Source organism: Stegodyphus dumicola, chromosome 5 (assembly GCF_044657685.1).
Source record: "Stegodyphus dumicola isolate Sdum_Otavi_A_Nest chromosome 5, ASM4465768v1".
Lineage (NCBI taxonomy): Eukaryota > Metazoa > Arthropoda > Arachnida > Araneae > Eresidae > Stegodyphus > Stegodyphus dumicola.
In genome coordinates, this window is record NC_140772.1 from 118,105,216 (window position 1) to 118,121,470 (window position 16,255).

A 16,255-nucleotide genomic window follows, 5' to 3' on the forward strand; every position below is an offset into this window, starting at 1 on the left:
TGTCATTTAGATAATTTAAAAGGCAGCAGCTTTTAACTTAACACTTAAATATTCGACTGACATAAATGCTATAGAAATTCAATAAAAAATAATAAAATCTCACTATGTCAGCAAGTTTGGTACCATCAATAGATCTTTAAAAATATTTATCAATTATAATTTAGTTTAATAGTATCTGGATTAGGAAGCAATGTTAAGAATGTTTTAAACTTTGCCACTTACTATCCATAGGGCAAAAGGAGCTTAAAATGTTAAAAAAAATACATAGTCAAGAAAATCTGTAAACATGACCGTTCTCTGTATAGAGCATAGAAGTGATTCAAATAGAACATAAATTAAGTAATCAAAGAGATTCCAAAAAATTTATTAAGTGATTTGCTTTCTTAAGTGAAAGAAAGAAAAAAATGTAAATATTCATGGAACATTTATGCAATAATTTTTACAGTAGGTAAATTAGTATTTATATTACTTCAGTGATGTTTGCCATTTATCAAAAAATTCTGATGCGGACACTACATGACTTCCTTGTAAGAATACCAGGCGGCCCAGCGTGCAGAACCACTATACCACGAAGGCTCTTCCTTGTAAGAAATATTAAATTATCCGCCTTTTTTCCTGCATTTCATTTAAACTCCCTCGAATTTCATTACAAATCTCTCATTCAATTAATTCAGTTCTCACTTCGCGACAAGGCAAAAATACATGAAACCTTAAAATATCTTCATTAAAAATTGAAAAATATAGAAAAACATCAAACACCAAATACAGTTAAAACAACTAAGAAAATTATTGTCAATTAAAATTAGAGTTTCTACGCGAAAACGAGCAATTCGGCCAGCAGGCAAAAGGCAGATTTTTCGGTGCACAAAACTAAAAGTTTCCTTTTGGTTCCACTCGGCAAAAAGACACTGAAGCTGCAGAAACTGACTTCATTCACTATTCTGCTAAGTTTCAAACATAAACAAATATGGCTGTTATGGTAAAAATACCTGATGTGAACATCACATGACTTCCTTGTTTGGTCTGTTAAATTATACACATTTTTTGTAGGACTTCATTTAAACTTGTTTCGTCGAATTTCGTTAGAGATATATTTCTCATTTACTTAATTCAGTTCTCACTCGTGGCACGTACACAAAAACTTTGTAAATAATATAAATCTGTAAATAAAAATACATAAATATTCATTAAAAATTGTAAAATAGAGACACAACCTAAAACACGAAAAACAGTTAAAAGCACTTAAAAAAACAATTTTTACAATTAAAATTAGAGTTTCTACGTCAAAACAAGCAACTGGGCGAGCAGGGAAGATAAAATTTTCGGTGCGCAAACCTGAATGTCAGCTTTCTTTTCCAGTGAACAAAAAGGCAGCAAATTTGATGTACCAGCTGATTTAATTCATTATTCTACGAAGAGTTTCAAATTTAAACAAATGGTTAGAACACAATTTTTGCAATTAAAATTAGATTTTCTGCATGAAAAGAAGCAATTCGGCTAGCGGGCATTGTCGGTGCACAAAACTGAAATTTAAATTTTGATAACACTGAGGGAAAAAACTCTGAAGTTGGTGCACCAACTGAATTAAATTACAATTCTATAAAGAGTTTGAAATGTAAACAAACAGTGACCTAGTTAGGCTTAAATCGTTGACCAATTACACAACTATGGCATCCAGATTTACTAAAGGCATATAAGTCTTAGCGGGAATATTAGAACAACATAATTCAATCACTTTTAAAGCAAAAAACGCACAAATTAACAATATATAAAAATAAATAAAAAGGCTCGCGAAGCCAGTTAACAGAGTGGCTGTATAACAGAGTATATATGTTTATAAATTTGTACATGTTTCTTGCGGCAATTGCAACCAAAAAGGGCGGTGCACAACTACATGTTATAAGTCCCATAAACATGATATCAATGTTCTTAGGCTACTCAGTGTTGAGTAGTGCGAGGTACATACGTACGCACGAACGTCATGAAAAAAAAAAAAAAAAAAAAAAAAAAAAACTTTTTTGACTTCCCTTTTAAATGCTTTTTACAGTCTGTTTTAGAAAAAAAGAGTCCTCTATTCTGCGTGTAAGCATAGATGTTATGCAAAACATCGTTCAAATGGATTCGAGAGTGGTCAAAGTGGATATTTTCTTTGAAATATGATACCCAAAAATTTTCTAGATTGCAATAATTCCTTTATTTCGCACAAGGGACTAAAAAACTATCTATTTCTTCGCAAGAATGTCAGACGTTTGAAAAACGCTGAATTGCATGGATCAAAAATTTTTGTTATTGATTTCTGACATTCTTGTGAGGAAGGGAATAGTTTTTGATTGCTGCTGTAAAGTTTGACTTTTGTCACATATAGCTGTTGCATCTTCCGATTAAAATAATGTTTCAGCGTTTAGTAAAACATTTTTATGCTTCAAATTAACAGATAAAAAATAAAAACTTGAAATTAGAAACTCTAGATTTGTTTCCTTAGTCCTATATTCACTAACCAGAAAGTTTCTCAAATGTAATTTATTTTTCTCGTTTCTGAAAATACAATGAAGTCTTCTGAAGACATTTTTTGAAGACAGTAATTTTGTCTCATATTTTAATATGAATATTTTTGCTTTAGTTTCAACTCGGGATATAAAAGGGAATACCTTTTGAATAATGGCATTACTACTAGAATTGCTAAAGAAGTAAAGATAAAGTGGCGAAATATACATTTCACAGTCAATTTGTATTATTGTTATAGAGATAATTTTATCGCGGGTCAATTGTGAGGAAAATTTGAAAACTTCGTGGCCTGGAATTTTAGTTATTTTATAGTTATTCTGCTGAAAGAATTTAAAACACATAATATTTTATATCTATATTGATTAAAATTAATTGGTTTATAAATTTTATTATATTTATATAATTGAAAAGTATTCTTTTCTTCAGGAGTAAGAGTTGCATCTGAGAAAATAAAGTAAATAACATACTATCATAAAATACTTAACTAATATGTTCAGCAAGACGAGAATTATACAAGAAAAAGTTACACATTATTCATATTAAGTGGTATTTTGAAGGAACGTTGTTAACAGTCGATTTTTTTAAAATTTTAATTATGAAACTTAAAATTTAGAAGATTGCTATAGTCAAGAATACGAGAACTGGGATATAAATTCAACTTCAAAATCTGACAAATTCGAATCTTTGTTTGAGACTGATTTCAACATGACTGGCTTTGTGTGTTTTGTAAAACGGCGTAGAAGCCCCTTCTTAAGCAGCCTAAAACATATTTTTCTAGTAAAACTGCATTAAACAGGTGGAAATTTGCAATCTGATATTTCAGATTCTTTCTTGTCTTACAAATGAAAAAAATCTCATGTGTACACCACATGACTTTCTTGTACGGAGTATTAAATTATACTCATTTTTTCCTCCATTTCATTTCAACTCACTTCCTTGAATTTCATTAGAGACATATTTCTCATTCAATTAATTCAGTCCTCACTTCGCGATAATGCAAAAATACATAAAACCTCAAAATATCTTTATTAAAAATTGACAAATATAGAAAAAAATATAACACCAAATACAGTTCAAATAATTAAAAAACAATATTTACAATTAAAATTAGAGTTTGTATGTAAAAACAAGCAATTCGGCCAGCGGGTAAAAAAGCAGATTTTTCGTTGCACAAAACTGAAAATTTACTTTTGGTCTCACTCGGCAAAAAGACACTGAAGGTGCAGAAATCGACGTTTTTCGCTGTTTTGCTAAGTTTCAAATGTAAACAAATAGGGCTTCTATGGTTACAAATTTAGCCTTAGCAGCACTTAAACAACTTTTAAATTGTTGATAATTCCATAACTACTGCATGCAGGTTAACTAAAGGCATAAAAACCTTAATCGGAAGATAAGAACAACACAATTCAATCATTTTTAAGGAAAAAATGCAAAATTCACAAGCATAAAAGAGTAAAGAAACTGAGCTCACTGTACCGAGTAACAGAGTGGATATATATATATATATATATATATATATATATATGTTGTATGAACTTAAATCCATTTAGTGCGAATACAAGTTATTATTACTTGCGCAATTGCTGCAAAGTTAGTTAATAATAATATACTTCCTAAACAGTATTGATTAATTGATTATATTATCTCCTAAGTTTAATTAAAGTAGAATTATTTTAGAAGTGTGCATCCATACTGGTAAGTTATATTTTGAAAGATGTTTTGAAGTAATTTGAAAGCAAAATGTTAATAATGTTTTAACGGGGACTGGAGTTAAATCATCACGAAGAATAATATTACAATTGTAAAAGGAAAAATTAAAACATGTAATTATTGTCATTGATCGGAAATTAGTTGACTTTTCAAGGGGAACAAACCAACTCCCGTTCAATGAACAATAATTGATAAAAATACGTAAATATGAAAGTGTTTCGTCTTTACTCGAGTTATAAGTTAAAGCCAAACCGGCAATTCTAGTCAGGCCAAATATTTCCGCGAATAGTTGCTACTCAAAGAACTTATTCTCATGAAGCATTTTAGTCAATTCAATTTGGAGTAAAAATCAATTACTGTAGAGAAATCCTGTAAAACTCGAGTAACCGTCCCCGACACTATCATCTTTATGCATTTGAGTACTATATTATTTGTAGAAATTAAACATTGGAAATTGTCATTATGAAATCGAATTCAAAGTAAAGTTGAAATAAACATAGAAGATTATAAAAAAGTTAAATAATGCAAATTTTGTAAAAACAAATCAAAGAAAACATAAAAATAATATAAAAATAATATAGAAAATAATATAAATAAGATCAGTGAATGTACATGAAGATATAAAGGCCAGAAAGGTATTAAGTAACTTACATTCTTTCTAGTGGGGGAGTTGGCAAAGTGTTCTCTTCGTGTCTGATTTAGAAGTGTAGGGTGTCCGAAAATTCTTAGCGGTAGTAGGGGCTTTGAATAATATCAGTCGGTAAGACTTGGGTGAAGTAATTAATGGTAGTGGGTGGGACTTGGAATTCTTGAGGGATGTATTTTGTGGAGTTCTTATCTGAGAGAGACCATCTGTTAAGATTTTTTTGAAAATACTAGTGAATGGAAATTAATTAATTTCTGGCTAATTGTCGTGTCGCAATGATTAAGAATTTAAGAAAGGAAAAAGGCATTTTCGCTGTCCAAGAGCTAATAGACAGTCTAAAGGCAGGAAATAGGCCCATTTTTTTAGTAACAGTATATGTCTGAAGACAATTAGCTTTTTACAATATATACAATTGAGTAATTACACTATATACAAATCTTTCAACTGACAGTCATCCAACTTATACCGCCTTCTCAGGTTTAGGAATAAATTATCATATCCCTATCAGTTAAATGATTTAGAATGAGTATTTAACGCCTGCTCTTTTAAGGCAATGGTTGATAAATTGAAAGGGAATTAGATTATTTTTGAGAATTTTGATAAGGATCAAAATTTCGCGTTGTAAATCTATTGTATCTGTGCATATAGTTTTAATTCGTTGTATTTGATTAATTATAGTATTGTTAATTACTTTTTTGGATATGTTGGAGTTCCAATTTATTAATTTGTTAGTATTGAAATTGAAGTTTCTTGTTTTGTCAAAAAGTAAAATTTTTTTGTAGTTAATGATTTGAAGATCTAGAAAGTCTATGCTATTTTGTGAATTATTAGTTTTAAGTTTAAGACAATTCGGATAAATGTCGGAGTTTTCAATTTTACCAAAATTATTAATTGTAATAAGGTCATCAATATATCTGTAGGTGTGTTTGTAGTAATTTAACTCTTGTGGTTGTAGATTTTTTTGGAAGTTAAATTCTTTGACAAATAAAAAGATATTACAGATCGAGGTGCTGGAATGTAAGACCATTGGCAATCCTCTGACTTGTTTAAAAAGTTGATTTTGAAACTTGATGTAGTTATGAAAAAGTGTGCATTTTAGGTAGGTTTTCCATTTGTCAAGAGTCATGATATTGAGTATATTAGGGAAAAGTTTTGGTAGATCAAGTAGACTGGTATAGATTTCTTTTAGAGGAAGTGAGGTATATAAGTTTTCAAAATCATAGCAGTTAATGTTTTGGATGTTAATGGTATGAATGGTATTAATGACAGGAGTGTTATTATGAATGATCCAGCAATAGTTATGATTAGTGTTACAATCATTGAAAATAAATTTACAGATTTTATTAAGTTGAATTGAAAAATAATAGTCTATATTTTTCTTGTAATTATTAGTTCCATTAGCTATAAATCTAAATTTTAATGGTGTTTTATGGAATTTGGGAATCGCATAAAGATTAGTAAATCTGTTGTAGTTTGCATTGAAAGAAATATTGAGTTTCTTATGAAAAGTTTTAATCCTGTTTATTATAGATGTTTCTGTAAGGTTGGCTGATTGATAAGTAGTTGCGTTGAGAAGTTCTTTATGAATAATCTCAGTGTAGAATTGTTTTCATATAATGCTAAAGTTATTAGTTGCTTTATCTATTTTTGTAATAGTAAAAAGCTGTTTTAATTTACTAATATCTGATGTAAGTTGCGACCAGTTCAGTGTACTTTTAAATTTGAGGAGACTGATTTCTGTGGATATGCGTTGAAGAATTTTAGCTTTCCATTTTAAGAAGGTATCTATGGGTAAATTCAGTTGATAGCTTGCTTTAACTATAAATTCGTTGATGTTGTTTTTCGTTGATGTTGTTGAAGTCTTGTAACAGTAATTTGTAGTCATGTTTCTGACTGGTCTAAATTTTGTACCATAACTCATTAGTGTTTCTAGTTGATGGTTTTGTATGATATTCAGGTTGCCAGTAATTATGTGCTGGTGATGAGAATCTACGTAATTGCTGTAAATTGGTGTCTTACAATGTCATTCTGCAGTTTCATCTATTTCATGGTGGTTAGTAAGCAAGTTGCTTAAGGTCCTTTGATATTTAAATGCAATCATTGGTATAGTGTCAACTGCGGGGAAGTAATCTTTACAATCTCTGATGATTCTTGAGAAATGAATATTGTCAAACTGCGGATGCAGAAAATTGACTTTAAAATAAATTTTGCGTTGAGTGAGACTATTAGAGAGTCTGAAAAGACTAAAATCAAGAATCATGTCTTTAATGATTTGTATGTCGTCGTAGCTTTCTTGAATGAATTTTTTTAGTTTGATAAGGAATTTATTAGTACAGGAGTGTAACCAGTTGAGAAGTTTCTTGGGAAAGCAGTCTGAGTCAAAAAAACATTTCAATTGTTTTTTCAATGCAAGTGTATTCAAAGTGGATAAAAATCTCGCATTATTTTTTATTTTGCTTCCTCTTTTTCCTCTCTGCGTTTTGATGCTGTAGAGTTTAAATTGGCTGAAAATAGACTTCTTAGAAGTATCTCTATGACTATGTATATAAGTGTTAAGTCCATATGGATAAAGTGAACGTTGTTTTAGTATATAGAGAGATTCCTGAAAAATTCGTGTTTTGTGATTGGGTATTATATCTAGTATCTGAAGTTGAATAGAGCTGAAGTCATGGTGTTTAAAGTGTTCTAATTCTGCTGTATTAAGTTGTGATGGTGTACTTATTTTAATGCTATTTTTTTGTGCGTTGAATTTTTTGATTTGTAGTTCATTTTATTGCTTTACATCATTTATTCTTTATTATTTGTCATTATTAAGTGCATGTAATTGTTTTTTAAACCTTAAAAATTGAGAGTCGCTTCTCTTTTTCCCCCCCTTTCCTTTCTTCTCATTATTTATATTTTTGTGTTCACATTTGCATGTTCGAAATTTTAACCTTTCTTCAGTAGTGCTAATCAGCATATTTTGTTTAGAATTTCAAGTTATAAAGCCCTTTTAAAAAATGAAATGATTCTTTATCTTGACAGTGTTTCTATTTTAACTTCATGCACTAGCATAGTATGATACTGCATATCAAAAATTTTATTTATTGAAACTTAATTTTACCTCTCATTGAAGCATTAGATTTAGTATCAATTCTTTCGTCAATATATTTTAATAAACACTCTAAACCTCCAGAAACTTACATCAAATAACTCAAGAAAGCGTCCTGGACATAAAATTTCTTAGAAATTGATTTAAATATGCCTTGCAGAACACAGAAGAGGTATAATGTAAAGCAAAACATAAAAGTAATGCCCAAAATCTGTTGAATTTTATTGTTTCTTGTGCAAATAATTTAAAATTTACTAATCTTCTTTAATTCATTTTAAAAATATTTTTGTTGTAATTTGAAGAAATCTCAAAACTCTATTTTTAGTTCTAGTTGCTGGTATAAAAATGCTCTCAGCAGAGAAAGGATTGAAATCCATTAATGTTAAACTGTTACGGTGAAATATATTTTTCGAAGACTATTATAAGAATATATTAAGCATTTATTTATACTCATTGATACATGTAGTGATTGTTATCTGAAACTAAATGTTAATAAAATGTTTAAATATTTAATGTACAAGATTGTGAATGAAATTTTAAATATGAATATTGTCGTAATTTTTTTTTTTTTTTAATTTTCCTTCACTTGTAAATTTCTATTAGAAAAACTGTGCTCATTTTTAGTCTTTTTTAACTCTGCACTTGTTTATTAAGTCTAATTGTTTGAAAGGTGCTGAAAACTATATTACTAAATCGAAAATCGGTGCTGAAAAGAATAAAATGCATGTAAAAATGGGGCATGCAATGATGTTTTTAACAGTGGGGGACCAAAGTAGTTTGAAAATGATGAAAGAATTTTGCTATCATTTTTAGTGCCATACTGGTGTTTTCCCATTGTATTTAAGAATTATTAAACTGTGCAATAAATACTTTCACATGCAGTGAAAATCTTTGTTGGTGTTTTATTTAACAGTTCTTTTTCTATTATGTAGTGATTCAGTATAATTCAAATTTAGTAATTACATGGCATTGTTCATTATCGAAAATCTCAGAGATCCATGTATTACAATTACCATAAAAAGTTTGAAAATCATTATTTATTGTCATTTCTCCCAAAGTCACCTTGGATACATTGAGAGTTACACCTGGTTAAGAAAATTTTGAAATTTTATATTGCTTTGCGAAATAAAATTCAGTTTGATTCACCAGTGAGAAAGACTTCTGCGTTCATCATCTTATCTACGATTTCTGAAAATGAAAATGCAAAACTTTGCACTCATGCATGCTTTCTAAAATAGTTGTTGCCAAAGGCATGACTTTATCTTTCTTCCAAAACAATAGTAATTTCATCTAATAAAAATGACTGTAGAATATACTTACTTTTATAAAATTCCTTTCACGTAAAATTTTTAAAAGGTATTTTATTGTCAGGAGCTTTAATTTCAATTCAGATTTTTCTATGTTTATATTGTTTGCCAAGTATATTAATAAATTTTCAGGCAATAATCCATTTTTGTTTCTTTCGAAGCATAAATTGCTGTCTGTATACATTTACGCTCCAAGAGAAAAAATGGATTTTATAGTAATTAGAAATTCCAAAACCCTAAACAGGACTTCAGTTTTTTAAAATTAGAATTCAGCCAAGATAAGCAAACCGTTAAAATATCTTGGCATTATTTTAGATGATAAATTCGGTTTAATTCTGCATATAGAATATCTGAATGATCTCGGCAAAACAAGTCTTCTCCAGATGTCAAGAAAAACCTGGGGCACTTCTAAAATGTCGTACCACACGATAACAGTGCCAGCAGTCTGCCAAGGAGCAACTGCTTGGTGTACCACGTTAAATGGATATAAAGTCGCAAAAATTCTCAGCTTGCAAAGGCAGATAGCCCTCTTTATCGCCAGAGTATAAAGAAATGCGCCGATAAATGCAATACTCAGTCTTGCAGTCCTCAAACCACTATGCCTGGGTAGCACAAGAATGGGGCATAGCGGCAAAAGTCTTGAGTAGGAGTCATCACACACAATGCCATTTACCTGAACACTGACTATGAGAAGACAGTACCATCGGCAGATGGTACCCGCAGAGCAGTGTGAAATTGATAAACAGATTTCGGAATGGTTAGAGAAACGAAGGATATGCCTTTATCCATTTTTTGCAGCAATTCAACTTTTTGTTTAATGGACTTCGAAACATACTTTCGCTTTGTAGATCCTTTACAGATTAGTAAATATATATCGGAAATTCTATTTGACATAATCGAAAGTTCTAGCTTACTTTTATAAAATTGCTCTAACATTCTGCAAAAAATAATAAGCCGGTTCCAATTCGAAGATTAAGGAACAACACAATCTGCAACATTAACTGAATTAGATAATTTTAGCTTAGTTTATACCGTCCGTTATATTAAACGCGCATGCGTAAACGTATTACGCGCACACGCATATTCGCAGCCGTAAAGATCTTACGCGCATGCGTCAAAGCGACTCATGTGCAGAAAGTTTGTAGCTTTGAGGTCTGGATTATAGATCATTCCAGATTATGGGTGTCCGAATTAACGACTTTTGACTGTATAATCCGATGGCTCAAAATCTGAGTAATGTATAGCCAGTACCTTCTGCACGAAAATGAGGAATAAATATATTTTTCAATGATCAAATTGACTGAGAGGTCTTTCAAAGCAGAATTATTTTCAGTTTTCAAAGCAGTAAAGTGGGCTTTCGGTAAAAACTTGAGAACAATTTTTCTCATAGGCAGCATATCTGGTACTGAAGCATAAGTGGTGGCACCTCTAAAAGAGAACTGGTATATGCTGTTAGGGAATGTATGCTCAGTAGCGATGGTCCCATCGCCTTGCAGTGGATCAAAGGCCATGTAGGGCTCGACAGAAATCAAATGGCAGACAAGTTGTCAAAGGTAGCAACAACATACATGTTCCTGTTTAACGGGACATATTCCTATCCTGAATCAAGACTGAAAAGAAAATTTAAGTTATATGCGGACAACAGCTGGCAAATGCAAAAGGATGCAGAGACAACGACGCGTATCATACATAATTATTTTCCAGTAGTTTCGTCAGCCCTAAAATCAGAAAGCTCTATGCTGACCGAACTGTACCCAAACACTATCCCCCCTTTATTTTTGCTTACTCTCCAAACGTCGGACAAGGTCCGACAGTCCGTTAACCCTAAGGAAGTCGAGAACAAGAAGGGGATTAGAAAGTATGTGTTCTCTTTAGATACCTAAACAATCCAAGATGTGTTTGGCCGAAGCATATGTTTGTGACACTTTGTACGGGTGTCGAAGACCTGCTGTCATAAAAAGAGAAGCACTAGATATGGCCACTTGCTAGTCATGAAAGCTCAGTCTACGAGCCCGTGGTTACTATGCTGAGTAGCGATGGTCTCATCACCCTGCAGTGGATCAAAGGCCATATAGGGCTCGAGAGTCATTGAGTGACCCATTGACTAATGGGCGACCCCAATTACTCCATCATATTTTGTCACATTTTCAGGGAGAATAGCTCCAAAAAAAGTAAGGCCAGAGGAGGAGGGAGTAAAATGAGTGCACGACTCTTTTGCCAATTTCTCCACTGTTTCATTGTTATAAATATATCTACATGAGATGAAAATCCATTGAAAATGGATATCAAAGAGCGGCGAAACCAGCTTTAACTTACGCAGGATAGAAAGACTGTTTTTTTATAGCCCATTGTGATCCAGTTGCTTAGTTGCTGCAGGGAATTACGGCAATAAGATAAGGTCCACAGATCACCAAATTTCTCTTCAGCTAGAATAGCTTCGAATTTCGCTGTCTGCATTGTCAGCAATTTTGCTACCGTCAGCGAAGATCTTAGGGGCATTTTTGGTATGCTGTTTATGATTTCCGGGGCCAACTGTTTAAGGTAGTTGGTGAAAAAACTGTTCTTTTTAACAGGCGAAAGAAGATTAAAGTAAAAGTGGTCCGTTCAGAGTCCCTCCGAGGGATTCAAGTACTATTGTAGAGAGATAAACTCAACGTCACAGTAAGGTAAGTGCTGAGACACGATTTGACTGAAAGGATTTTTTTTTTCAATATTTGATGTTTTCTCCACTTAATTAAGGTTATGCTATTGCTTAATTGTGTTGAACATAACTAGGAAGTTTGTTATAGTACCTTACAAGGTCCGCCTGTCTTCTAAATTGAAGAGTTTGCAGATCGGTGTCAAAAGGGGTAATTGCTGAAGGACAGCTATTGCTTAGACCAAAAAGGATACGGGCAGCGCTTAATGGGATTTTTTCTAATTATTTCAGTTTGGTATCAGAAGCAGAAAAATAATTTAGAAATTCGAACTCAAGAATGGACTGGATGAATGCTAAATACGTGTTTCTAAAGGCATCAGCTCCCCAGTCTCTGCCTGCGATGTGTTTAAGAATGTTCTGGCATTTCTTACTTTTCAAAACAATATCCTCAATATTTTAGAAATTTAAAAGAATTTAAAAAAATTTAGAAATTTTAAAAATATTAAATGGTTTAACTCACAATTCTAAAGGCGATAAAAAAAAATTTTGCAAAATATTTTCCGGTTTTCATTTTCTAATTGGTAAAAAGTTAATGTCATTTAGATAATTTAAAAGGCAGCAGCTTTTAACTTAACACTTAAATATTCGACTGACATAAATGCTATAGAAATTCAATAAAAAATAATAAAATCTCACTATGTCAGCAAGTTTGGTACCATCAATAGATCTTTAAAAATATTTATCAATTATAATTTAGTTTAATAGTATCTGGATTAGGAAGCAATGTTAAGAATGTTTTAAACTTTGCCACTTACTATCCATAGGGCAAAAGGAGCTTAAAATGTTAAAAAAAATACATAGTCAAGAAAATCTGTAAACATGACCGTTCTCTGTATAGAGCATAGAAGTGATTCAAATAGAACATAAATTAAGTAATCAAAGAGATTCCAAAAAATTTATTAAGTGATTTGCTTTCTTAAGTGAAAGAAAGAAAAAAATGCAAATATTCATGGAACATTTATGCAATAATTTTTACAGTAGGTAAATTAGTATTTATATTACTTCAGTGATGTTTGCCATTTATCAAAAAAATCTGATGCGGGCACTACATGACTTCCTTGTAAGAATACCAGGCGGCCCAGCGTGCAGAACCACTATACCACGAAGGCTCTTCCTTGTAAGAAATATTAAATTATCCGCCTTTTTTCCTGCATTTCATTTAAACTCCCTCGAATTTCATTACAAATCTCTCATTCAATTAATTCAGTTCTCACTTCGCGGCAAGGCAAAAATACATGAAACCTTAAAATATCTTCATTAAAAATTGAAAAATATAGAAAAACATCAAACACCAAATACAGTTAAAACAACTAAGAAAATTATTGTCAATTAAAATTAGAGTTTCTACGCGAAAACGAGCAATTCGGCCAGCAGGCAAAAGGCAGATTTTTCGGTGCACAAAACTAAAAGTTTCCTTTTGGTTCCACTCGGCAAAAAGACACTGAAGCTGCAGAAACTGACTTCATTCACTATTCTGCTAAGTTTCAAACATAAACAAATATGGCTGTTATGGTAAAAATACCTGATGTGAACATCACATGACTTCCTTGTTTGGTCTGTTAAATTATACACATTTTTTGTAGCACTTCATTTAAACTTGTTTCGTCGAATTTCGTTAGAGATATATTTCTCATTTACTTAATTCAGTTCTCACTCGTGGCACGTACATAAAAACTTTGTAAATAATATAAATCTGTAAATAAAAATACATAAATATTCATTAACAATTGTAAAATAGAGACACAACCTAAAACACGAAAAACAGTTAAAAGCACTTAAAAAAACAATTTTTACAATTAAAATTAGAGTTTCTACGTCAAAACAAGCAACTGGGCGAGCAGGGAAGATAAAATTTTCGGTGCGCAAACCTGAATGTCAGCTTTCTTTTCCAGTGAACAAAAAGGCAGCAAATTTGATGTACCAGCTGATTTAATTCATTATTCTACGAAGAGTTTCAAATTTAAACAAATGGTTAGAACACAATTTTTGCAATTAAAATTAGATTTTCTGCATGAAAAGAAGCAATTCGGCTAGCGGGCATTGTCGGTGCACAAAACTGAAATTTAAATTTTGATAACACTGAGGGAAAAAACTCTGAAGTTGGTGCACCAACTGAATTAAATTACAATTCTATAAAGAGTTTGAAATGTAAACAAACAGTGACCTAGTTAGGCTTAAATCGTTGACCAATTACACAACTATGGCATCCAGATTTACTAAAGGCATATAAGTCTTAGCGGGAATATTAGAACAACATAATTCAATCACTTTTAAAGCAAAAAACGCACAAATTAACAATATATAAAAATAAATAAAAAGGCTCGCGAAGCCAGTTAACAGAGTGGCTGTATAACAGAGTATATATGTTTATAAATTTATACATGTTTCTTGCGGCAATTGCAACCAAAATGGGCGGTGCACAACTACATGTTATAAGTCCCATAAACATGATATCAATGTTCTTAGGCTACTCAGTGTTGAGTAGTGCGAGGTACATACGTACGCACGAACGTCATGAAAAAAAAAAAAAAAAAAAAAAAAAAAAAAACTTTTTTGACTTCCCTTTTAAATGCTTTTTACAGTTTGTTTTAGAAAAAAAGAGTCCTCTATTCTGCGCGTAAGCATAGATGTTATGCAAAACATCGTTTAAATGGATTCGAGAGTGGTCAAAGTGGATATTTTCTTTGAAATATGATACCCAAAAATTTTCTAGATTGCAATAATTCCTTTATTTCGCACAAGGGACTAAAAAACTATCTATTTCTTCGCAAGAATGTCAGACGTTTGAAAAACGCTGAATTGCATGGATCAAAAATTTTTGTTATTGATTTCTGACATTCTTGTGAGGAAGGGAATAGTTTTTGATTGCTGCTGTAAAGTTTGACTTTTGTCACATATAGCTGTTGCATCTTCCGATTAAAATAATGTTTCAGCGTTTAGTAAAACATTTTTATGCTTCAAATTAACAGATAAAAAATAAAAACTTGAAATTAGAAACTCTAGATTTGTTTCCTTAGTCCTATATTCACTAACCAGAAAGTTTCTCAAATGTAATTTATTTTTCTCGTTTCTGAAAATACAATGAAGTCTTCTGAAGACATTTTTTGAAGACAGTAATTTTGTCTCATATTTTAATATGAATATTTTTGCTTTAGTTTCAACTCGGGATATAAAAGGGAATACCTTTTGAATAATGGCATTACTACTAGAATTGCTAAAGAAGTAAAGATAAAGTGGCGAAATATACATTTCACAGTCAATTTGTATTATTGTTATAGAGATAATTTTATCGCGGGACAATTGTGAGGAAAATTTGAAAACTTCGTGGCCTGGAATTTTAGTTATTTTATAGTTATTCTGCTGAAAGAATTTAAAACACATAATATTTTATATCTATATTGATTAAAATTAATTGGTTTATAAATTTTATTATATTTATATAATTGAAAAGTATTCTTTTCTTCAGGAGTAAGAGTTGCATCTGAGAAAATAAAGTAAATAACATACTATCATAAAATACTTAACTAATATGTTCAGCAAGACGAGAATTATACAAGAAAAAGTTACACATTATTCATATTAAGTGGTATTTTGAAGGAACGTTGTTAACAGTCGATTTTTTTAAAATTTTAATTATGAAACTTAAAATTTAGAAGATTGCTATAGTCAAGAATACGAGAACTGGGATATAAATTCAACTTCAAAATCTGACAAATTCGAATCTTTGTTTGAGACTGATTTCAACATGACTGGCTTTGTGTGTTTTGTAAAACGGCGTAGAAGCCCCTTCTTAAGCAGCCTAAAACATATTTTTCTAGTAAAACTGCATTAAACAGGTGGAAATTTGCAATCTGATATTTCAGATTCTTTCTTGTCTTACAAATGAAAAAAATCTCATGTGTACACCACATGACTTTCTTGTACGGAGTATTAAATTATACTCATTTTTTCCTCCATTTCATTTCAACTCACTTCCTTGAATTTCATTAGAGACATATTTCTCATTCAATTAATTCAGTCCTCACTTCGCGATAATGCAAAAATACATAAAACCTCAAAATATCTTTATTAAAAATTGACAAATATAGAAAAAAATATAACACCAAATACAGTTCAAATAATTAAAAAACAATATTTACAATTAAAATTAGAGTTTGTATGTAAAAACAAGCAATTCGGCCAGCAGGTAAAAAAGCAGATTTTTCGTTGCACAAAACTGAAAATTTACTTTTGGTCTCACTCGGCAAAAAGACACTGAAGGTGCAGAAATCGACGTTTTTCGCTGTTTTGCTAAGTTT